Genomic DNA, 23,423 nt, shown 5'->3' with positions numbered 1-23,423 from the left:
TTGGGATCCTGTGCCAAAGAAACCCCATATGTCAGGCTTGGGATCCTGTGCCAAAGAAACCCCATTTTTTACCCATGGCTGTTATTGCATGGCTATCGAGCGTGGCCTCAAGGCGATGAGGTTACCGTTTCTTTGAGAACTGGTAGTGGCAAAGCCACCATGGACCAACGCAATATTAATTTTATGTTGTAAGTTAGAAAATTTATCTTTTAGCCTTTAACAAGGTAAGCTTACAGCACTACTTCAGGCTTGGGATCCTGTAGCAAAGAAACCCCATTTTTCAGGCTTCGGAACCTGTGGCGAAGATACCCCATTTTTCAGGCTTCGGACCCTGTGGCAAAGAGACCCCATTTTTCAGGCTTGGGACCCTGTGGCAAAGAGACCTCATTTTTCAGGGTTCGGAACCTGTGGCAAAGATACCCCATTTTTCAGGCTTCGGACCCTGTGGCAAAGAGACAACCCATTTTTCAGGCTTGGTACCCTGTGGCAAAGAGACCCCAATTTTCAGGCTTGGGATCCTGTGGCAAAGAAACCCCATTTTTCAGGGTTCGGACCCTGTAGCGAAGAGACCCCATTTTTCAGGGTTCGGACCCTGTGGCGAAGACAACCCATTTTTCAGGCTTGGGATCCTGTGCCAAAGAGACCCCATTTTCCAGGCTTGGGATCCTGTGCCAAAGAAACCCCATTTTTCAGGCTTGGGATCCTGTGCCAAAGAAACCCCATATGTCAGGCTTGGGATCCTGTGCCAAAGAATCCCCATTTTTTACCCGTGGCTGTTATTGCATGGCTATCGGGTGTGAACTCAAGGCGATGAGGTTACCGGTTCTTTGAGAACTGGTAGTGGCACAGCCACCATGGACCAACGCAATATTAATTTTATGTTGTAAGTTAGAAAATGTATCTTTTAGCCTTTAACAAGGTAAGCTTACAGCACTACTTCAGGCTTGGGATCCTGTAGCAAAGAAACCCCATTTTTCAGGCTTCGGAACCTGTGGCGAAGATACCCCATTTTTCAGGCTTCGGACCCTGTGGCAAAGAGACCCCATTTTTCAGGCTTGGGACCCTGTAGCAAAGAGACCTAATTTTTCAGGGTTCGGAACCTGTGGCAAAGATACCCCATTTTTCAGGCTTCGGACCCTGTGGTAAAGAGACAACCCATTTTTCAGGCTTGGGACCCTGTGGCAAAGAGACAACCCATTTTTCAGGCTTGGGACCTTGTGGCAAAGAGACCCCATTTTTCAGGCTTTGGACCCTGTAGCGAAGAGATCCCATTTTTCAGGGTTCGGACCCTGTGGCGTAGACAACCCATTTTTCAGGCTTGGGATCCTGTGCCAAAGAGACCCCATTTTTCAGGCTTGGGATCCTGTGCCAAAGAAACCCCATTTTTTCAGGCTTGGGATCCTGTGCCAAAGAAACCCCATATGTCAGGCTTGGGATCCTGTGCTAAAGAAACCCCATTTTTTACACGTGGCTGTTATTGCATGGCTATCGGGCGTGGCCTCAAGGCGATGAGGTTACCGGTTCTTTGAGAACTGGTAGTGGCACAGCCACCATGGACCAACGCAATATTAATTTTATGTTGTAAGTTAGAAAATGTATCTTTTAGCCTTTAACAAGGTAAGCTTACAGCACTACTTCAGGCTTGGGATCCTGTAGCAAAGAAACCCCATTTTTCAGGCTTCGGAACCTGTGGCGAAGATACCCCATTTTTCAGGCTTCGGACCCTGTGGCAAAGAGACCCCATTTTTCAGGCTTGGGACCCTGTAGCAAAGAGACCTAATTTTTCAGGGTTCGGAACCTGTGGCAAAGATACCCCATTTTTCAGGCTTCGGACCCTGTGGTAAAGAGACAACCCATTTTTCAGGCTTGGGACCCTGTGGCAAAGAGACAACCCATTTTTCAGGCTTGGGACCTTGTGGCAAAGAGACCCCATTTTTCAGGCTTTGGACCCTGTAGCGAAGAGATCCCATTTTTCAGGGTTCGGACCCTGTGGCGTAGACAACCCATTTTTCAGGCTTGGGATCCTGTGCCAAAGAGACCCCATTTTCCAGGCTTGGGATCCTGTGCCAAAGAAACCCCATTTTTCAGGCTTGGGATCCTGTGCCAAAGAAACCCCATATGTCAGGCTTGGGATCCTGTGCCAAAGAATCCCCATTTTTTACCCGTGGCTGTTATTGCATGGCTATCGGGTGTGAACTCAAGGCGATGAGGTTACCGGTTCTTTGAGAACTGGTAGTGGCACAGCCACCATGGACCAACGCAATATTAATTTTATGTTGTAAGTTAGAAAATGTATCTTTTAGCCTTTAACAAGGTAAGCTTACAGCACTACTTCAGGCTTGGGATCCTGTAGCAAAGAAACCCCATTTTTCAGGCTTCGGAACCTGTGGCGAAGATACCCCATTTTTCAGGCTTCGGACCCTGTGGCAAAGAGACCCCATTTTTCAGGGTTCGGAACCTGTGGCAAAGATACCCCATTTTTCAGGCTTCGGACCCTGTGGCAAAGAGACAACCCATTTTTCAGGGTTCGGACCCTGTAGCGAAGAGACCCCATTTTTCAGGGTTCGGACCCTGTGGCGTAGACAACCCATTTTTCAGGCTTGGGATCCTGTGCCAAAGAGACCCCATTTTTCAGGCTTGGGATCCTGTGCCAAAGAAACCCCATTTTTCAGGCTTGGGATCCTGTGCCAAAGAAACCCCATATGTCAGGCTTGGGATCCTGTGCCAAAGAAACCCCATTTTTTACCCGTGGCTGTTATTGCATGGCTATCGGGCGTGACCTCAAGGCGATGAGGTTACCGGTTCTTTGAGAACTGGTAGTGGCACAGCCACCATGGACCAACGCAATATTAATTTTATGTTGTAAGTTAGAAAATTTATCTTTTAGCCTTTAACAAGGTAAGCTTACAGCACTACTTCAGGCTTGGGATCCTGTAGCAAAGAAACCCCATTTTTCAGGCTTCGGAACCTGTGGCGAAGATACCCCATTTTTCAGGCTTCGGACCCTGTGGCAAAGAGACCCCATTTTTCAGGCTTGGGACCCTGTAGCAAAGAGACCTAATTTTTCAGGGTTCGGAACCTGTGGCAAAGATACCCCATTTTTCAGGCTTCGGACCCTGTGGTAAAGAGACAACCCATTTTTCAGGCTTGGGACCCTGCGGCAAAGAGACAACCCATTTTTCAGGCTTGGGACCTTGTGGCAAAGAGACCCCATTTTTCAGGCTTCGGACCCTGTAGCGAAGAGACCCCATTTTTCAGGGTTCGGACCCTGTGGCGTAGACAACCCATTTTTCAGGCTTGGGATCCTGTGCCAAAGAGACCCCATTTTTCAGGCTTGGGATCCTGTGCCAAAGAAACCCCATTTTTCAGGCTTGGGATCCTGTGCCAAAGAAACCCCATATGTCAGGCTTGGGATCCTGTGCCAAAGAAACCCCATTTTTTACCCATGGCTGTTATTGCATGGCTATCGAGCGTGGCCTCAAGGCGATGAGGTTACCGTTTCTTTGAGAACTGGTAGTGGCAAAGCCACCATGGACCAACGCAATATTAATTTTATGTTGTAAGTTAGAAAATTTATCTTTTAGCCTTTAACAAGGTAAGCTTACAGCACTACTTCAGGCTTGGGATCCTGTAGCAAAGAAACCCCATTTTTCAGGCTTCGGAACCTGTGGCGAAGATACCCCATTTTTCAGGCTTCGGACCCTGTGGCAAAGAGACCCCATTTTTCAGGCTTGGGACCCTGTGGCAAAGAGACCTCATTTTTCAGGGTTCGGAACCTGTGGCAAAGATACCCCATTTTTCAGGCTTCGGACCCTGTGGCAAAGAGACAACCCATTTTTCAGGCTTGGTACCCTGTGGCAAAGAGACCCCAATTTTCAGGCTTGGGATCCTGTGGCAAAGAAACCCCATTTTTCAGGGTTCGGACCCTGTAGCGAAGAGACCCCATTTTTCAGGGTTCGGACCCTGTGGCGAAGACAACCCATTTTTCAGGCTTGGGATCCTGTGCCAAAGAGACCCCATTTTCCAGGCTTGGGATCCTGTGCCAAAGAAACCCCATTTTTCAGGCTTGGGATCCTGTGCCAAAGAAACCCCATATGTCAGGCTTGGGATCCTGTGCCAAAGAATCCCCATTTTTTACCCGTGGCTGTTATTGCATGGCTATCGGGTGTGAACTCAAGGCGATGAGGTTACCGGTTCTTTGAGAACTGGTAGTGGCACAGCCACCATGGACCAACGCAATATTAATTTTATGTTGTAAGTTAGAAAATGTATCTTTTAGCCTTTAACAAGGTAAGCTTACAGCACTACTTCAGGCTTGGGATCCTGTAGCAAAGAAACCCCATTTTTCAGGCTTCGGAACCTGTGGCGAAGATACCCCATTTTTCAGGCTTCGGACCCTGTGGCAAAGAGACCCCATTTTTCAGGCTTGGGACCCTGTAGCAAAGAGACCTAATTTTTCAGGGTTCGGAACCTGTGGCAAAGATACCCCATTTTTCAGGCTTCGGACCCTGTGGTAAAGAGACAACCCATTTTTCAGGCTTGGGACCCTGTGGCAAAGAGACAACCCATTTTTCAGGCTTGGGACCTTGTGGCAAAGAGACCCCATTTTTCAGGCTTTGGACCCTGTAGCGAAGAGATCCCATTTTTCAGGGTTCGGACCCTGTGGCGTAGACAACCCATTTTTCAGGCTTGGGATCCTGTGCCAAAGAGACCCCATTTTTCAGGCTTGGGATCCTGTGCCAAAGAAACCCCATTTTTTCAGGCTTGGGATCCTGTGCCAAAGAAACCCCATATGTCAGGCTTGGGATCCTGTGCTAAAGAAACCCCATTTTTTACACGTGGCTGTTATTGCATGGCTATCGGGCGTGGCCTCAAGGCGATGAGGTTACCGGTTCTTTGAGAACTGGTAGTGGCACAGCCACCATGGACCAACGCAATATTAATTTTATGTTGTAAGTTAGAAAATGTATCTTTTAGCCTTTAACAAGGTAAGCTTACAGCACTACTTCAGGCTTGGGATCCTGTAGCAAAGAAACCCCATTTTTCAGGCTTCGGAACCTGTGGCGAAGATACCCCATTTTTCAGGCTTCGGACCCTGTGGCAAAGAGACCCCATTTTTCAGGCTTGGGACCCTGTAGCAAAGAGACCTAATTTTTCAGGGTTCGGAACCTGTGGCAAAGATACCCCATTTTTCAGGCTTCGGACCCTGTGGTAAAGAGACAACCCATTTTTCAGGCTTGGGACCCTGTGGCAAAGAGACAACCCATTTTTCAGGCTTGGGACCTTGTGGCAAAGAGACCCCATTTTTCAGGCTTTGGACCCTGTAGCGAAGAGATCCCATTTTTCAGGGTTCGGACCCTGTGGCGTAGACAACCCATTTTTCAGGCTTGGGATCCTGTGCCAAAGAGACCCCATTTTTCAGGCTTGGGATCCTGTGCCAAAGAAACCCCATTTTTTCAGGCTTGGGATCCTGTGCCAAAGAAACCCCATATGTCAGGCTTGGGATCCTGTGCCAAAGAAACCCCATTTTTTACACGTGGCTGTTATTGCATGGCTATCGGGCGTGGCCTCAAGGCGATGAGGTTACCGGTTCTTTGAGAACTGGTAGTGGCACAGCCACCATGGACCAACGCAATATTAATTTTATGTTGTAAGTTAGAAAATTTATCTTTTAGCCTTTAACAAGGTAAGCTTACAGCACTACTTCAGGCTTGGGATCCTGTAGCAAAGAAACCCCATTTTTCAGGCTTCGGAACCTGTGGCGAAGATACCCCATTTTTCAGGCTTCGGACCCTGTGGCAAAGAGACCCCATTTTTCAGGCTTGGGAACCTGTGGCAAAGAGACCTCATTTTTCAGGGTTCGGAACCTGTGGCAAAGATACCCCATTTTTCAGGCTTCGGACCCTGTGGCAAAGAGACAACCCATTTTTCAGGGTTCGGACCCTGTAGCGAAGAGACCCCATTTTTCAGGTTTCGGACCCTGTGGCGAAGACAACCCATTTTTCAGGCTTGGGATCCTGTGCCAAAGAGACCCCATTTTCCAGGCTTGGGATCCTGTGCCAAAGAAACCCCATTTTTCAGGCTTGGGATCCTGTGCCAAAGAAACCCCATATGTCAGGCTTGGGATCCTGTGCCAAAGAAACCCAATTTTTTACCCGTGACTGTTATTGCATGGCTATCGGGCGTGGCCTCAAGGCGATGAGGTTACCGGTTCTTTGAGAACTGGTAGTGGCACAGCCACCATGGACCAACGCAATATTAATTTTATGTTGTAAGTTAGAAAATGTATCTTTTAGCCTTTAACAAGGTAAGCTTACAGCACTACTTCAGGCTTGGGATCCTGTAGCAAAGAAACCCCATTTTTCAGGCTTCGGAACCTGTGGCGAAGATACCCCATTTTTCAGGCTTCGGACCCTGTGGCAAAGAGACCCCATTTTTCAGGCTTGGGACCCTGTGGCAAAGAGACCTCATTTTTCAGGGTTCGGAACCTGTGGCAAAGATACCCCATTTTTCAGGCTTCGGACCCTGTGGCAAAGAGACAACCCATTTTTCAGGCTTGGTACCCTGTGGCAAAGAGACCCCAATTTTCAGGCTTGGGATCCTGTGGCAAAGAAACCCCATTTTTCAGGGTTCGGACCCTGTAGCGAAGAGACCCCATTTTTCAGGGTTCGGACCCTGTGGCGAAGACAACCCATTTTTCAGGCTTGGGATCCTGTGCCAAAGAGACCCCATTTTCCAGGCTTGGGATCCTGTGCCAAAGAAACCCCATTTTTCAGGCTTGGGATCCTGTGCCAAAGAAACCCCATATGTCAGGCTTGGGATCCTGTGCCAAAGAATCCCCATTTTTTACCCGTGGCTGTTATTGCATGGCTATCGGGCGTGAACTCAAGGCGATGAGGTTACCGGTTCTTTGAGAACTGGTAGTGGCACAGCCACCATGGACCAACGCAATATTAATTTTATGTTGTAAGTTAGAAAATGTATCTTTTAGCCTTTAACAAGGTAAGCTTACAGCACTACTTCAGGCTTGGGATCCTGTAGCAAAGAAACCCCATTTTTCAGGCTTCGGAACCTGTGGCGAAGATACCCCATTTTTCAGGCTTCGGACCCTGTGGCAAAGAGACCCCATTTTTCAGGCTTGGGACCCTGTAGCAAAGAGACCTAATTTTTCAGGGTTCGGAACCTGTGGCAAAGGTACCCCATTTTTCAGGCTTCGGACCCTGTGGTAAAGAGACAACCCATTTTTCAGGCTTGGGACCCTGTGGCAAAGAGACAACCCATTTTTCAGGCTTGGGACCTTGTGGCAAAGAGACCCCATTTTTCAGGCTTTGGACCCTGTAGCGAAGAGACCCCATTTTTCAGGGTTCGGACCCTGTGGCGTAGACAACCCATTTTTCAGGCTTGGGATCCTGTGCCAAAGAGACCCCATTTTTCAGGCTTGGGATCCTGTGCCAAAGAAACCCCATTTTTTCAGGCTTGGGATCCTGTGCCAAAGAAACCCCATATGTCAGGCTTGGGATCCTGTGCCAAAGAAACCCCATTTTTTACACGTGGCTGTTATTGCATGGCTATCGGGCGTGGCCTCAAGGCGATGAGGTTACCGGTTCTTTGAGAACTGGTAGTGGCACAGCCACCATGGACCAACGCAATATTAATTTTATGTTGTAAGTTAGAAAATTTATCTTTTAGCCTTTAACAAGGTAAGCTTACAGCACTACTTCAGGCTTGGGATCCTGTAGCAAAGAAACCCCATTTTTCAGGCTTCGGAACCTGTGGCGAAGATACCATATTTTTCAGGCTTCGGACCCTGTGGCAAAGAGACCCCATTTTTCAGGCTTGGGAACCTGTGGCAAAGAGACCTCATTTTTCAGGGTTCGGAACCTGTGGCAAAGATACCCCATTTTTCAGGCTTCGGACCCTGTGGCAAAGAGACAACCCATTTTTCAGGGTTCGGACCCTGTAGCGAAGAGACCCCATTTTTCAGGTTTCGGACCCTGTGGCGAAGACAACCCATTTTTCAGGCTTGGGATCCTGTGCCAAAGAGACCCCATTTTCCAGGCTTGGGATCCTGTGCCAAAGAAACCCCATTTTTCAGGCTTGGGATCCTGTGCCAAAGAAACCCCATATGTCAGGCTTGGGATCCTGTGCCAAAGAAACCCAATTTTTTACCCGTGACTGTTATTGCATGGCTATCGGGCGTGGCCTCAAGGCGATGAGGTTACCGGTTCTTTGAGAACTGGTAGTGGCACAGCCACCATGGACCAACGCAATATTAATTTTATGTTGTAAGTTAGAAAATGTATCTTTTAGCCTTTAACAAGGTAAGCTTACAGCACTACTTCAGGCTTGGGATCCTGTAGCAAAGAAACCCCATTTTTCAGGCTTCGGAACCTGTGGCGAAGATACCCCATTTTTCAGGCTTCGGACCCTGTGGCAAAGAGACCCCATTTTTCAGGCTTGGGACCCTGTGGCAAAGAGACCTCATTTTTCAGGGTTCGGAACCTGTGGCAAAGATACCCCATTTTTCAGGCTTCGGACCCTGTGGCAAAGAGACAACCCATTTTTCAGGCTTGGTACCCTGTGGCAAAGAGACCCCAATTTTCAGGCTTGGGATCCTGTGGCAAAGAAACCCCATTTTTCAGGGTTCGGACCCTGTAGCGAAGAGACCCCATTTTTCAGGGTTCGGACCCTGTGGCGAAGACAACCCATTTTTCAGGCTTGGGATCCTGTGCCAAAGAGACCCCATTTTCCAGGCTTGGGATCCTGTGCCAAAGAAACCCCATTTTTCAGGCTTGGGATCCTGTGCCAAAGAAACCCCATATGTCAGGCTTGGGATCCTGTGCCAAAGAATCCCCATTTTTTACCCGTGGCTGTTATTGCATGGCTATCGGGCGTGAACTCAAGGCGATGAGGTTACCGGTTCTTTGAGAACTGGTAGTGGCACAGCCACCATGGACCAACGCAATATTAATTTTATGTTGTAAGTTAGAAAATGTATCTTTTAGCCTTTAACAAGGTAAGCTTACAGCACTACTTCAGGCTTGGGATCCTGTAGCAAAGAAACCCCATTTTTCAGGCTTCGGAACCTGTGGCGAAGATACCCCATTTTTCAGGCTTCGGACCCTGTGGCAAAGAGACCCCATTTTTCAGGCTTGGGACCCTGTAGCAAAGAGACCTAATTTTTCAGGGTTCGGAACCTGTGGCAAAGGTACCCCATTTTTCAGGCTTCGGACCCTGTGGTAAAGAGACAACCCATTTTTCAGGCTTGGGACCCTGTGGCAAAGAGACAACCCATTTTTCAGGCTTGGGACCTTGTGGCAAAGAGACCCCATTTTTCAGGCTTTGGACCCTGTAGCGAAGAGACCCCATTTTTCAGGGTTCGGACCCTGTGGCGTAGACAACCCATTTTTCAGGCTTGGGATCCTGTGCCAAAGAGACCCCATTTTTCAGGCTTGGGATCCTGTGCCAAAGAAACCCCATTTTTTCAGGCTTGGGATCCTGTGCCAAAGAAACCCCATATGTCAGGCTTGGGATCCTGTGCCAAAGAAACCCCATTTTTTACCCGTGGCTGTTATTGCATGGCTATCGGGCGTGGCCTCAAGGCGATGAGGTTACCGGTTCTTTGAGAACTGGTAGTGGCACAGCCACCATGGACCAACGCAATATTAATTTTATGTTGTAAGTTAGAAAATTTATCTTTTAGCCTTTAACAAGGTAAGCTTACAGCACTACTTCAGGCTTGGGATCCTGTAGCAAAGAAACCCCATTTTTCAGGCTTCGGAACCTGTGGCGAAGATACCATATTTTTCAGGCTTCGGACCCTGTGGCAAAGATACCCCATTTTTCAGGCTTGGGAACCTGTGGCAAAGAGACCTCATTTTTCAGGGTTCGGAACCTGTGGCAAAGATACCCCATTTTTCAGGCTTCGGACCCTGTGGCAAAGAGACAACCCATTTTTCAGGGTTCGGACCCTGTAGCGAAGAGACCCCATTTTTCAGGTTTCGGACCCTGTGGCGAAGACAACCCATTTTTCAGGCTTGGGATCCTGTGCCAAAGAGACCCCATTTTCCAGGCTTGGGATCCTGTGCCAAAGAAACCCCATTTTTCAGGCTTGGGATCCTGTGCCAAAGAAACCCCATATGTCAGGCTTGGGATCCTGTGCCAAAGAAACCCAATTTTTTACCCGTGACTGTTATTGCATGGCTATCGGGCGTGGCCTCAAGGCGATGAGGTTACCGGTTCTTTGAGAACTGGTAGTGGCACAGCCACCATGGACCAACGCAATATTAATTTTATGTTGTAAGTTAGAAAATTTATCTTTTAGCCTTTAACAAGGTAAGCTTACAGCACTACTTCAGGCTTGGGATCCTGTAGCAAAGAAACCCCATTTTCAGGCTTCGGAACCTGTGGCGAAGATACCCCATTTTTCAGGCTTCGGACCCTGTGGCAAAGAGACCCCATTTTTCAGGCTTGGGACCCTGTAGCAAAGAGACCTAATTTTTCAGGGTTCGGAACCTGTGGCAAAGATACCCCATTTTTCAGGCTTCGGACCCTGTGGTAAAGAGACAACCCATTTTTCAGGCTTGGGACCCTGTGGCAAAGAGAAAACCCATTTTTCAGGCTTGGGACCTTGTGGCAAAGAGACCCCATTTTTCAGGCTTCGGACCCTGTAGCGAAGAGACCCCATTTTTCAGGGTTCGGACCCTGTGGCGTAGACAACCCATATTTCAGGCTTGGGATCCTGTGCCAAAGAGACCCCATTTTTCAGGCTTGGGATCCTGTGCCAAAGAAACCCCATATGTCAGGCTTGGGATCCTGTGCCAAAGAAACCCCATTTTTTATCCGTGGCTGTTATTGCATGGCTATCGGGCGTGGCCTCAAGGCGATGAGGTTACCGGTTCTTTAAGAACTGGTAGTGGCACAGCCACCATGGACCAACGCAATATTAATTTTATGTTGTAAGTTAGAAAATGTATCTTTTAGCCTTTAACAAGGTAAGCTTACAGCACTACTTCAGGCTTGGGATCCTGTAGCAAAGAAACCCCATTTTTTAGGCTTCGGAACCTGTGGCGAAGATACCCCATTTTTCAGGCTTCGGACCCTGTGGCAAAGAGACCCCATTTTTCAGGCTTGGGACCCTGTAGCAAAGAGACCTAATTTTTCAGGGTTCGGAACCTGTGGCAAAGATACCCCATTTTTCAGGCTTCGGACCCTGTGGTAAAGAGACAACCCATTTTTCAGGCTTGGGACCCTGTGGCAAAGAGACAACCCATTTTTCAGGCTTGGGACCTTGTGGCAAAGAGACCCCATTTTTCAGGCTTCGGACCCTGTAGCGAAGAGACCCCATTTTTCAGGGTTCGGACCCTGTGGCGTAGACAACCCATTTTTCAGGCTTGGGATCCTGTGCCAAAGAGACCCCATTTTTCAGGCTTGGGATCCTGTGCCAAAGAAACCCCATTTTTCAGGCTTGGGATCCTGTGCCAAAGAAACCCCATATGTCAGGCTTGGGATCCTGTGCCAAAGAAACCCCATTTTTTACCCGTGGCTGTTATTGCATGGCTATCGGGCGTGGCCTCAAGGCGATGAGGTTACCGGTTCTTTGAGAACTGGTAGTGGCACAGCCACCATGGACCAACGCAATATTAATTTTATGTTGTAAGTTAGAAAATTTATCTTTTAGCCTTTAACAAGGTAAGCTTACAGCACTACTTCAGGCTTGGGATCCTGTAGCAAAGAAACCCCATTTTTCAGGCTTCGGAACCTGTGGCGAAGATACCCCATTTTTCAGGCTTCGGACCCTGTGGCAAAGAGACCCCATTTTTCAGGCTTGGGACCCTGTAGCAAAGAGACCTAATTTTTCAGGGTTCGGAACCTGTGGCAAAGATACCCCATTTTTCAGGCTTCGGACCCTGTGGTAAAGAGACAACCCATTTTTCAGGCTTGGGACCCTGCGGCAAAGAGACAACCCATTTTTCAGGCTTGGGACCTTGTGGCAAAGAGACCCCATTTTTCAGGCTTCGGACCCTGTAGCGAAGAGACCCCATTTTTCAGGGTTCGGACCCTGTGGCGTAGACAACCCATTTTTCAGGCTTGGGATCCTGTGCCAAAGAGACCCCATTTTTCAGGCTTGGGATCCTGTGCCAAAGAAACCCCATTTTTCAGGCTTGGGATCCTGTGCCAAAGAAACCCCATATGTCAGGCTTGGGATCCTGTGCCAAAGAAACCCCATTTTTTACCCATGGCTGTTATTGCATGGCTATCGAGCGTGGCCTCAAGGCGATGAGGTTACCGTTTCTTTGAGAACTGGTAGTGGCAAAGCCACCATGGACCAACGCAATATTAATTTTTTGTTGTAAGTTAGAAAATTTATCTTTTAGCCTTTAACAAGGTAAGCTTACAGCACTACTTCAGGCTTGGGATCCTGTAGCAAAGAAACCCCATTTTTCAGGCTTCGGAACCTGTGGCGAAGATACCCCATTTTTCAGGCTTCGGACCCTGTGGCAAAGAGACCCCATTTTTCAGGCTTGGGACCCTGTGGCAAAGAGACCTAATTTTTCAGGGTTCGGAACCTGTGGCAAAGATACCCCATTTTTCAGGCTTCGGACCCTGTGGCAAAGAGACAACCCATTTTTCAGGCTTGGTACCCTGTGGCAAAGAGACCCCAATTTTCAGGCTTGGGATCCTGTGGCAAAGAAACCCCATTTTTCAGGGTTCGGACCCTGTAGCGAAGAGACCCCATTTTTCAGGGTTCGGACCCTGTGGCGAAGACAACCCATTTTTCAGGCTTGGGATCCTGTGCCAAAGAGACCCCATTTTCCAGGCTTGGGATCCTGTGCCAAAGAAACCCCATTTTTCAGGCTTGGGATCCTGTGCCAAAGAAACCCCATATGTCAGGCTTGGGATCCTGTGCCAAAGAATCCCCATGTTTTACCCGTGGCTGTTATTGCATGGCTATCGGGCGTGAACTCAAGGCGATGAGGTTACCGGTTCTTTGAGAACTGGTAGTGGCACAGCCACCATGGACCAACGCAATATTAATTTTATGTTGTAAGTTAGAAAATGTATCTTTTAGCCTTTAACAAGGTAAGCTTACAGCACTACTTCAGGCTTGGGATCCTGTAGCAAAGAAACCCCATTTTTCAGGCTTCGGAACCTGTGGCGAAGATAGCCCATTTTTCAGGCTTCGGACCCTGTGGCAAAGAGACCCCATTTTTCAGGCTTGGGACCCTGTAGCAAAGAGACCTAATTTTTCAGGGTTCGGAACCTGTGGCAAAGATACCCCATTTTTCAGGCTTCGGACCCTGTGGTAAAGAGACAACCCATTTTTCAGGCTTGGGACCCTGTGGGGCAAAGAGACCCCAATTTTCAGGCTTGGGATCCTGTAGCAAAGAAACCCCATTTTTCAGGCTTGGGACCCTGTGGCAAAGAGACCTCATTTTTCAGGGTTCGGAACCTGTGGCAAAGATACCCCATTTTTCAGGCTTCGGACCCTGTGGTAAAGAGACAACCCATTTTTCAGGCTTGGGACCCTGTGGCAAAGAGACAACCCATTTTTCAGGCTTCGGACCTTGTGGCAAAGAGACCCCATTTTTCAGGCTTTGGACCCTGTAGCGAAGAGACCCCATTTTTCAGGGTTCGGACCCTGTGGCGTAGACAACCCATTTTTCAGGCTTGGGATCCTGTGCCAAAGAGACCCCATTTTTCAGGCTTGGGATCCTGTGCCAAAGAAACCCCATTTTTCAGGCTTGGGATCCTGTGCCAAAGAAACCCCATATGTCAGGCTTGGGATCCTGTGCCAAAGAAACCCCATTTTTTACACGTGGCTGTTATTGCATGGCTATCGGGCGTGGCCTCAAGGCGATGAGGTTACCGGTTCTTTGAGAACTGGTAGTGGCACAGCCACCATGGACCAACGCAATATTAATTTTATGTTGTAAGTTAGAAAATTTATCTTTTAGCCTTTAACAAGGTAAGCTTACAGCACTACTTAAGGCTTGGGATCCTGTAGCAAAGAAACCCCATTTTTCAGGCTTGGGATCCTGTGCCAAAGAAACCCCATATGTCAGGCTTGGGATCCTGTGCCAAAGAAACCCCATTTTTTACCCGTGGCTGTTATTGCATGGCTATCGGGCGTGGACTCAAGGCGATGAGGTTACCGGTTCTTTGAGAACTGGTAGTGGCACAGCCACCATGGACCAACGCAATATTAATTTTATGTTGTAAGTTAGAAAATGTATCTTTTAGCCTTTAACAAGGTAAGCTTACAGCACTACTTCAGGCTTGGGATCCTGTAGCAAAGAAACCCCATTTTTCAGGCTTCGGAACCTGTGGCGAAGATACCCCATTTTTCAGGCTTCGGACCCTGTGGCAAAGAGACCCCATTTTTCAGGCTTGGGACCCTGTAGCAAAGAGACCTAATTTTTCAGGGTTCGGAACCTGTGGCAAAGATACCCCATTTTTCAGGCTTCGGACCCTGTGGTAAAGAGACAACCCATTTTTCAGGCTTGGGACCCTGTGGCAAAGAGACAACCCATTTTTCAGGCTTGGGACCTTGTGGCAAAGAGACCCCATTTTTCAGGCTTTGGACCCTGTAGCGAAGAGACCCCATTTTTCAGGGTTCGGACCCTGTGGCGTAGACAACCCATTTTTCAGGCTTGGGATCCTGTGCCAAAGAGACCCAATTTTTCAGGCTTGGGATCCTGTGCCAAAGAAACCCCATTTTTCAGGCTTGGGATCCTGTGCCAAAGAAACCCCATTTTTTACACGTGGCTGTTATTGCATGGCTATCGGGCGTGGCCTCAAGGCGATGAGGTTACCGGTTCTTTGAGAACTGGTAGTGGCACAGCCACCATGGACCAACGCAATATTAATTTTATGTTGTAAGTTAGAAAATTTATCTTTTAGCCTTTAACAAGGTAAGCTTACAGCACTACTTCAGGCTTGGGATCCTGTAGCAAAGAAACCCCATTTTTCAGGCTTCGGAACCTGTGGCGAAGATACCCCATTTTTCAGGCTTCGGACCCTGTGGCAAAGAGACCCCATTTTTCAGGCTTGGGAACCTGTGGCAAAGAGACCTCATTTTTCAGGGTTCGGAACCTGTGGCAAAGATACCCCATTTTTCAGGCTTCGGACCCTGTGGCAAAGAGACAACCCATTTTTCAGGGTTCGGACCCTGTAGCGAAGAGACCCAATTTTTCAGGTTTCGGACCCTGTGGCGAAGACAACCCATTTTTCAGGCTTGGGATCCTGTGCCAAAGAGACCCCATTTTCCAGGCTTGGGATCCTGTGCCAAAGAAACCCAATTTTTCAGGCTTGGGATCCTGTGCCAAAGAAACCCCATATGTCAGGCTTGGGATCCTGTGCCAAAGAAACCCCATTTTTTACCCGTGACTGTTATTGCATGGCTATCGGGCGTGGCCTCAAGGCGATGAGGTTACCGGTTCTTTGAGAACTGGTAGTGGCACAGCCACCATGGACCAATGCAATATTAATTTTATGTTGTAAGTTAGAAAATGTATCTTTTAGCCTTTAACAAGGTAAGCTTACAGCACTACTTCAGGCTTGGGATCCTGTAGCAAAGAAACCCCATTTTTCAGGCTTCGGAACCTGTGGCGAAGATACCCCATGTTTCAGGCTTCGGACCCTGTGGCAAAGAGACCCCATTTTTCAGGCTTGGGACCCTGTAGCAAAGAGACCTAATTTTTCAGGGTTCGGAACCTGTGGCAAAGATACCCCATTTTTCAGGCTTCGGACCCTGTGGTAAAGAGACAACCCATTTTTCAGGCTTGGGACCCTGTGGCAAAGAGACAACCCATTTTTCAGGCTTGGGACCTTGTGGCAAAGAGACCCCATTTTTCAGGCTTCGGACCCTGTAGCGAAGAGACCCCATTTTTCAGGGTTCGGACCCTGTGGCGTAGACAACCCATTTTTCAGGCTTGGGATCCTGTGCCAAAGAGACCCCATTTTTCAGGCTTGGGATCCTGTGCCAAAGAAACCCCATTTTTCAGGCTTGGGATCCTGTGCCAAAGAAACCCCATATGTCAGGCTTGGGATCCTGTGCCAAAGAAACCCCATTTTTTACCCGTGGCTGTTATTGCATGGCTATCGGGCGTGGCCTCAAGGCGATGAGGTTACCGGTTCTTTAAGAACTGGTAGTGGCACAGCCACCATGGACCAACGCAATATTAATTTTATGTTGTAAGTTAGAAAATGTATCTTTTAGCCTTTAACAAGGTAAGCTTACAGCACTACTTCAGGCTTGGGATCCTGTAGCAAAGAAACCCCATTTTTCAGGCTTCGGAACCTGTGGCGAAGATACCCCATTTTTCAGGCTTCGGACCCTGTGGTAAAGAGACAACCCATTTTTCAGGCTTGGGACCCTGTAGCAAAGAGACCTAATTTTTCAGGGTTCGGAACCTGTGGCAAAGATACCCCATTTTTCAGGCTTCGGACCCTGTGGTAAAGAGACCCCATTTTTCAGGCTTGGGACCCTGTGGCAAAGAGACAACCCATTTTTCAGGCTTGGGACCTTGTGGCAAAGAGACCCCATTTTTCAGCCTTCGGACCCTGTAGCGAAGAGACCCCATTTTTCAGGGTTCGGACCCTGTGGCGTAGACAACCCATTTTTCAGGCTTGGGATCCTGTGCCAAAGAGACCCCATTTTTCAGGCTTGGGATCCTGTGCCAAAGAAACCCCATTTTTCAGGCTTGGGATCCTGTGCCAAAGAAACCCCATTTTTTACCCGTGGCTGTTATTGCATGGCTATCGGGCGTGGCCTCAAGGCGATGAGGTTAACGGTTCTTTGAGAACTGGTAGTGGCACAGCCACCATGGACCAACGCAATATTAATTTTATGGTGTAAGTTAGAAAATTTATCTTTTAGCCTTTAACAAGGTAAGCTTACAGCACTACTTCAGGCTTGGGATCCTGTAGCAAAGAAACCCCATTTTTCAGGCTTCGGAACCTGTGGCGAAGATACTCAATTTTTCAGGCTTCGGACCCTGTGGCAAAGAGACCCCATTTTTCAGGCTTGGGACCCTGTGGCAAAGAGACCTCATTTTTCAGGGTTCGGAACCTGTGGAAAAGATACCCCATTTTTCAGGCTTCGGACCCTGTGGCAAAGAGACAACCCATTTTTCAGGCTTGGTACCCTGTGGCAAAGAGACCCCAATTTTCAGGCTTAGGATCCTGTGGCAAAGAGACCACATTTTTCAGGGTTCGGACCCTGTAGCGAAGAGACCCCATTTTTCAGGGTTCGGACCCTGTGGCGAAGACAACCCATTTTTCAGGCTTGGGATCCTGTGCCAAAGAGACCCCATTTTCCAGGCTTGGGATCCTGTGCCAAAGAAACCCCATTTTTCAGGCTTGGGATCCTGTGCCAAAGAAACCCCATATGTCAGGCTTGGGATCCTGTGCCAAAGAAACCCCATTTTTTACCCGTGGCTGTTATTGCATGGCTATCGGGCGTGGACTCAAGGCGATGAGGTTACCGGTTCTTTGAGAACTGGTAGTGGCACAGCCACCATGGACCAACGCAATATTAATTTTATGTTGTAAGTTAGAAAATTTATCTTTTAGCCTTTAACAAGGTAAGCTTACAGCACTACTTCAGGCTTGGGATCCTGTAGCAAAGAAACCCCATTTTTCAGGCTTCGGAACCTATGGCGAAGATACCCCATTTTTCAGGCTTCGGACCCTGTGGCAAAGAGACCCCATTTTTCAGGCTTGGGACCCTGTAGCAAAGAGACCTAATTTTTCAGGGTTCGGAACCTGTGGCAAAGATACCCCATTTTTCAGGCTTCGGACCCTGTGGTAAAGAGACAACCCATTTTTCAGGCTTGGGACCCTGTGGCAAAGAGACAACCCATTTTTCAGGCTTGGGACCTTGTGGCAAAGAGACCCCATTTTTCAGGCTTGGGACCCTGTAGCGAAGAGACCCCATTTTTCAGGGTTCGGACCCTGTGGCGTAGACAACCCATTTTTCAGGCTTGGGATCCTGTGCCAAAGAGACCCCATTTTTCAGGCTTGGGATCCTGTGCCAAAGAAACCCCATTTTTCAGGCTTGGGATCCTGTGCCAAAGAAACCCCATATGTCAGGCTTGGGATCCTGTGCCAAAGAAACCCCATTTTTTACCCGTGGCTGTTATTGCATGGCTATCGGGCGTGGCCTCAAGGCGATGAGGTTACCGGTTCTTTGAGAACTGGTAGTGGCACAGCCACCATGGACCAACGCAATTTTAATTTTATGTTGTAAGTTAGAAAATTTATCTTTTAGCCTTTAACAAGGTAAGCTTACAGCACTACTTCAGGCTTGGGATCCTGTAGCAAAGAAACCCCATTTTTCAGGCTTCGGAACCTGTGGCGAAGATACCCCATTTTTCAGGCTTCGGACCCTGTGGCAAAGAGACCCCATTTTTCAGGCTTGGGAACCTGTGGCAAAGAGACCTCATTTTTCAGGGTTCGGAACCTGTGGCAAAGATACCCCATTTTTCAGGCTTCGGACCCTGTGGCAAAGAGACAACCCATTTTTCAGGGTTCGGACCCTGTAGCGAAGAGACCCCATTTTTCAGGTTTCGGACCCTGTGGCGAAGACAACCCATTTTTCAGGCTTGGGATCCTGTGCCAAAGAGACCCCATTTTCCAGGCTTGGGATCCTGTGCCAAAGAAACCCCATTTTTCAGGCTTGGGATCCTGTGCCAAAGAAACCCCATATGTCAGGCTTGGGATCCTGTGCCAAAGAAACCCCATTTTTTACCCGTGACTGTTATTGCATGGCTATCGGGCGTGGCCTCAAGGCGATGAGGTTACCGGTTCTTTGAGAACTGGTAGTGGCACAGCCACCATGGACCAACGCAATATTAATTTTATGTTGTAAGTTAGAAAATGTATCTTTTAGCCTTTAACAAGGTAAGCTTACAGCACTACTTCAGGCTTGGGATCCTGTAGAAAAGAAACCCCATTTTTCAGGCTTCGGAACCTGTGGCGAAGATACCCCATTTTTCAGGCTTCGGACCCTGTGGCAAAGAGACCCCATTTTTCAGGCTTGGGACCCTGTAGCAAAGAGACCTAATTTTTCAGGGTTCGGAACCTGTGGCAAAGATACCCCATTTTTCAGGCTTCGGACCCTGTGGTAAAGAGACAACCCATTTTTCAGGCTTGGGACCCTGTGGCAAAGAGACAACCCATTTTTCAGGCTTGGGACCTTGTGGCAAAGAGACCCCATTTTTCAGGCTTCGGACCCTGTAGCGAAGAGACCCCATTTTTCAGGGTTCGGACCCTGTGGCGTAGACAACCCATTTTTCAGGCTTGGGATCCTGTGCCAAAGAGACCCCATTTTTCAGGCTTGGGATCCTGTGCCAAAGAAACCCCATTTTTTACCCATGGCTGTTATTGCATGGCTATCGGGCGTGGCCTCAAGGCGATGAGGTTACCGGTTCTTTGAGAACTGGTAGTGGCACAGCCACCATGGACCAACGCAATATTAATTTTATGTTGTAAGTTAGAAAATGTATCTTTTAGCCTTTAACAAGGTAAGCTTACAGCACTACTTCAGGCTTGGGATCCTGTAGCAAAGAAACCCCATTTTTCAGGCTTCGGAACCTGTGGCGAAGATACCCCATTTTTCAGGCTTCGGACCCTGTGGCAAAGAGACCCCATTTTTCAGGCTTGGGACCCTGTGGCAAAGAGACCTCATTTTTCAGGGTTCGGAACCTGTGGCAAAGTTACCCCATTTTTCAGGCTTCGGACCCTGTGGTAAAGAGACAACCCATTTTTCAGGCTTGGTACCCTGTGGCAAAGAGACCCCAATTTTCAGGCATGGGATCCTGTGGCAAAGAGTCCCCATTTTTCAGGGTTCGGACCCTGTAGCGAAGAGACCCCATTTTTCAGGGTTCGGACCCTGTGGCGAAGACAACCCATTTTTCAGGCTTGGGATCCTGTGCCAAAGAGACCCCATTTTCCAGGCTTGGGATCCTGTGCCAAAGAAACCCCATTTTTCAGGCTTGGGATCCTGTGCCAAAGAAACCCCATATGTCAGGCTTGGGATCCTGTGCCAAAGAAACCCCATTTTTTACCCGTGGCTGTTATTGCATGGCTATCGGGCGTGGCCTCAAGGCGATGAGGTTACCGGTTCTTTGAGAACTGGTAGTGGCACAGCCACCATGGACCAACGCAATATTAATTTTATGTTGTAAGTTAGAAAATGTATCTTTTAGCCTTTAACAAGGTAAGCTTACAGCACTACTTCAGGCTTGGGATCCTGTAGCAAAGAAACCCCATTTTTCAGGCTTCGGACCCTGTGGCAAAGAGACAACCCATTTTTCAGGGTTCGGACCCTGTAGCGAAGAGACCCCATTTTTCAGGTTTCGGACCCTGTGGCGAAGACAACCCATTTTTCAGGCTTGGGATCCTGTGGCAAAGAGACCTCATTTTTCAGGGTTCGGAACCTGTGGCAAAGATACCCCATTTTTCAGGCTTCGGACCCTGTGGCAAAGAGACAACCCATTTTTCAGGCTTGGTACCCTGTGGCAAAGAGACCCCAATTTTCAGGCTTGGGATCCTGTGGCAAAGAGACCCCATTTTTCAGGGTTCGGACCCTGTAGCGAAGAGACCCCATTTTTCAGGGTTCGGACCCTGTGGCGAAGACAACCCATTTTTCAGGCTTGGGATCCTGTGCCAAAGAGACCCCATTTTCCAGGCTTGGGATCCTGTGCCAAAGAAACCCCATTTTTCAGGCTTGGGATCCTGTGCCAAAGAAACCCCATATGTCAGGCTTGGGATCCTGTGCCAAAGAAACCCCATTTTTTACCCGTGGCTGTTATTGCATGGCTATCGGGCGTGGACTCAAGGCGATGAGGTTACCGGTTCTTTGAGAACTGGTAGTGGCACAGCCACCATGGACCAACGCAATATTAATTTTATGTTGTAAGTTAGAAAATGTATCTTTTAGCCTTTAACAAGGTAAGCTTACAGCACTACTTCAGGCTTGGGATCCTGTAGCAAAGAAACCCCATTTTTCAGGCTTCGGAACCTGTGGCGAAGATACCCCATTTTTCAGGCTTCGGACCCTGTGGCAAAGAGACCCCATTTTTCAGGCTTGGGACCCTGTAGCAAAGAGACCTAATTTTTCAGGGTTCGGAACCTGTGGCAAAGATACCCCATTTTTCAGGCTTCGGACCCTGTGGTAAAGAGACAACCCATTTTTCAGGCTTGGGACCCTGTGGCAAAGAGACAACCCATTTTTCAGGCTTCGGACCTTGTGGCAAAGAGACCCCATTTTTCAGGCTTTGGACCCTGTAGCGAAGAGACCCCATTTTTCAGGGTTCGGACCCTGTGGCGTAGACAACCCATTTTTCAGGCTTGGGATCCTGTGCCAAAGAGACCCCATTTTTCAGGCTTGGGATCCTGTGCCAAAGAAACCCTATTTTTCAGGCTTGGGATCCTGTGCCAAAGAAACCCCATATGTCAGGCTTGGGATCCTGTGCCAAAGAAACCCCATTTTTTACACGTGGCTGTTATTGCATGGCTATCGGGCGTGGCCTCAAGGCGATGAGGTTACCGGTTCTTTGAGAACTGGTAGTGGCACAGCCACCATGGACCAACGCAATATTAATTTTATGTTGTAAGTTAGAAAATTTATCTTTTAGCCTTTAACAAGGTAAGCTTACAGCACTACTTCAGGCTTGGGATCCTGTAGCAAAGAAACCCCATTTTTCAGGCTTCGGAACCTGTGGCGAAGATACCCCATTTTTCAGGCTTCGGACCCTGTGGCAAAGAGACCCCATTTTTCAGGCTTGGGAACCTGTGGCAAAGAGACCTCATTTTTCAGGGTTCGGAACCTGTGGCAAAGATACCCCATTTTTCAGGCTTCGGACCCTGTGGCAAAGAGACAACCCATTTTTCAGGGTTCGGACCCTGTAGCGAAGAGACCCCATTTTTCTGGTTTCGGACCCTGTGGCGAAGACAACCCATTTTTCAGGCTTGGGATCCTGTGCCAAAGAGACCCCATTTTCCAGGCTTGGGATCCTGTGCCAAAGAAACCACATTTTTCAGGCTTGGGATCCTGTGCCAAAGAAACCCCATATGTCAGGCTTGGGATCCTGTGCCAAAGAAACCCCATTTTTTACCCGTGACTGTTATTGCATGGCTATCGGGCGTGGCCTCAAGGCGATGAGGTTACCTGTTCTTTGAGAACTGGTAGTGGCACAGCCACCATGGACCAACGCAATATTAATTTTATGTTGTAAGTTAGAAAATGTATCTTTTAGCCTTTAACAAGGTAAGCTTACAGCACTACTTCAGGCTTGGGATCCTGTAGCAAAGAAACCCCATTTTTCAGGCTTCGGAACCTGTGGCGAAGATACCCCATTTTTCAGGCTTCGGACCCTGTGGTAAAGAGACAACCCATTTTTCAGGCTTGGGACCCTGTAGCAAAGAGACCTAATTTTTCAGGGTTCGGAACCTGTGGCAAAGATACCCCATTTTTCAGGCTTCGGACCCTGTGGTAAAGAGACAACCCATTTTTCAGGCTTGGGACCCTGTGGCAAAGAGACAACCCATTTTTCAGGCTTGGGACCTTGTGGCAAAGAGACCCCATTTTTCAGCCTTCGGACCCTGTAGCGAAGAGACCCCATTTTTCAGGGTTCGGACCCTGTGGCGTAGACAACCCATTTTTCAGGCTTGGGATCCTGTGCCAAAGAGACCCCATTTTTCAGGCTTGGGATCCTGTGCCAAAGAAACCCCATTTTTCAGGCTTGGGATCCTGTGCCAAAGAAACCCCATTTTTTACCCGTGGCTGTTATTGCATGGCTATCGGGCGTGGCCTCAAGGCGATGAGGTTACCGGTTCTTTGAGAACTGGTAGTGGCACAGCCACCATGGACCAACGCAATATTAATTTTATGTTGTAAGTTAGAAAATTTATCTTTTAGCCTTTAACAAGGTAAGCTTACAGCACTACTTCAGGCTTGGGATCCTGTAGCAAAGAAACCCCATTTTTCAGGCTTCGGAACCTGTGGCGAAGATACTCCATTTTTCAGGCTTCGGACCCTGTGGCAAAGAGACCCCATTTTTCAGGCTTGGGACCCTGTGGCAAAGAGACCTCATTTTTCAGGGTTCGGAACCTGTGGCAAAGATACCCCATTTTTCAGGCTTCGGACCCTGTGGCAAAGAGACAACCCATTTTTCAGGCTTGGTACCCTGTGGCAAAGAGACCCCAATTTTCAGGCTTAGGATCCTGTGGCAAAGAGACCCCATTTTTCAGGGTTCGGACCCTGTAGCGAAGAGACCCCATTTTTCAGGGTTCGGACCCTGTGGCGAAGACAACCCATTTTTCAGGCTTGGGATCCTGTGCCAAAGAGACCCCATTTTCCAGGCTTGGGATCCTGTGCCAAAGAAACCCCATTTTTCAGGCTTGGGATCCTGTGC

Source organism: Pseudophryne corroboree, chromosome 5 (assembly GCF_028390025.1).
Source record: "Pseudophryne corroboree isolate aPseCor3 chromosome 5, aPseCor3.hap2, whole genome shotgun sequence".
NCBI classification, from domain to species: domain Eukaryota; kingdom Metazoa; phylum Chordata; class Amphibia; order Anura; family Myobatrachidae; genus Pseudophryne; species Pseudophryne corroboree.
Note: the sequence above shows the minus strand (reverse complement) of the source record.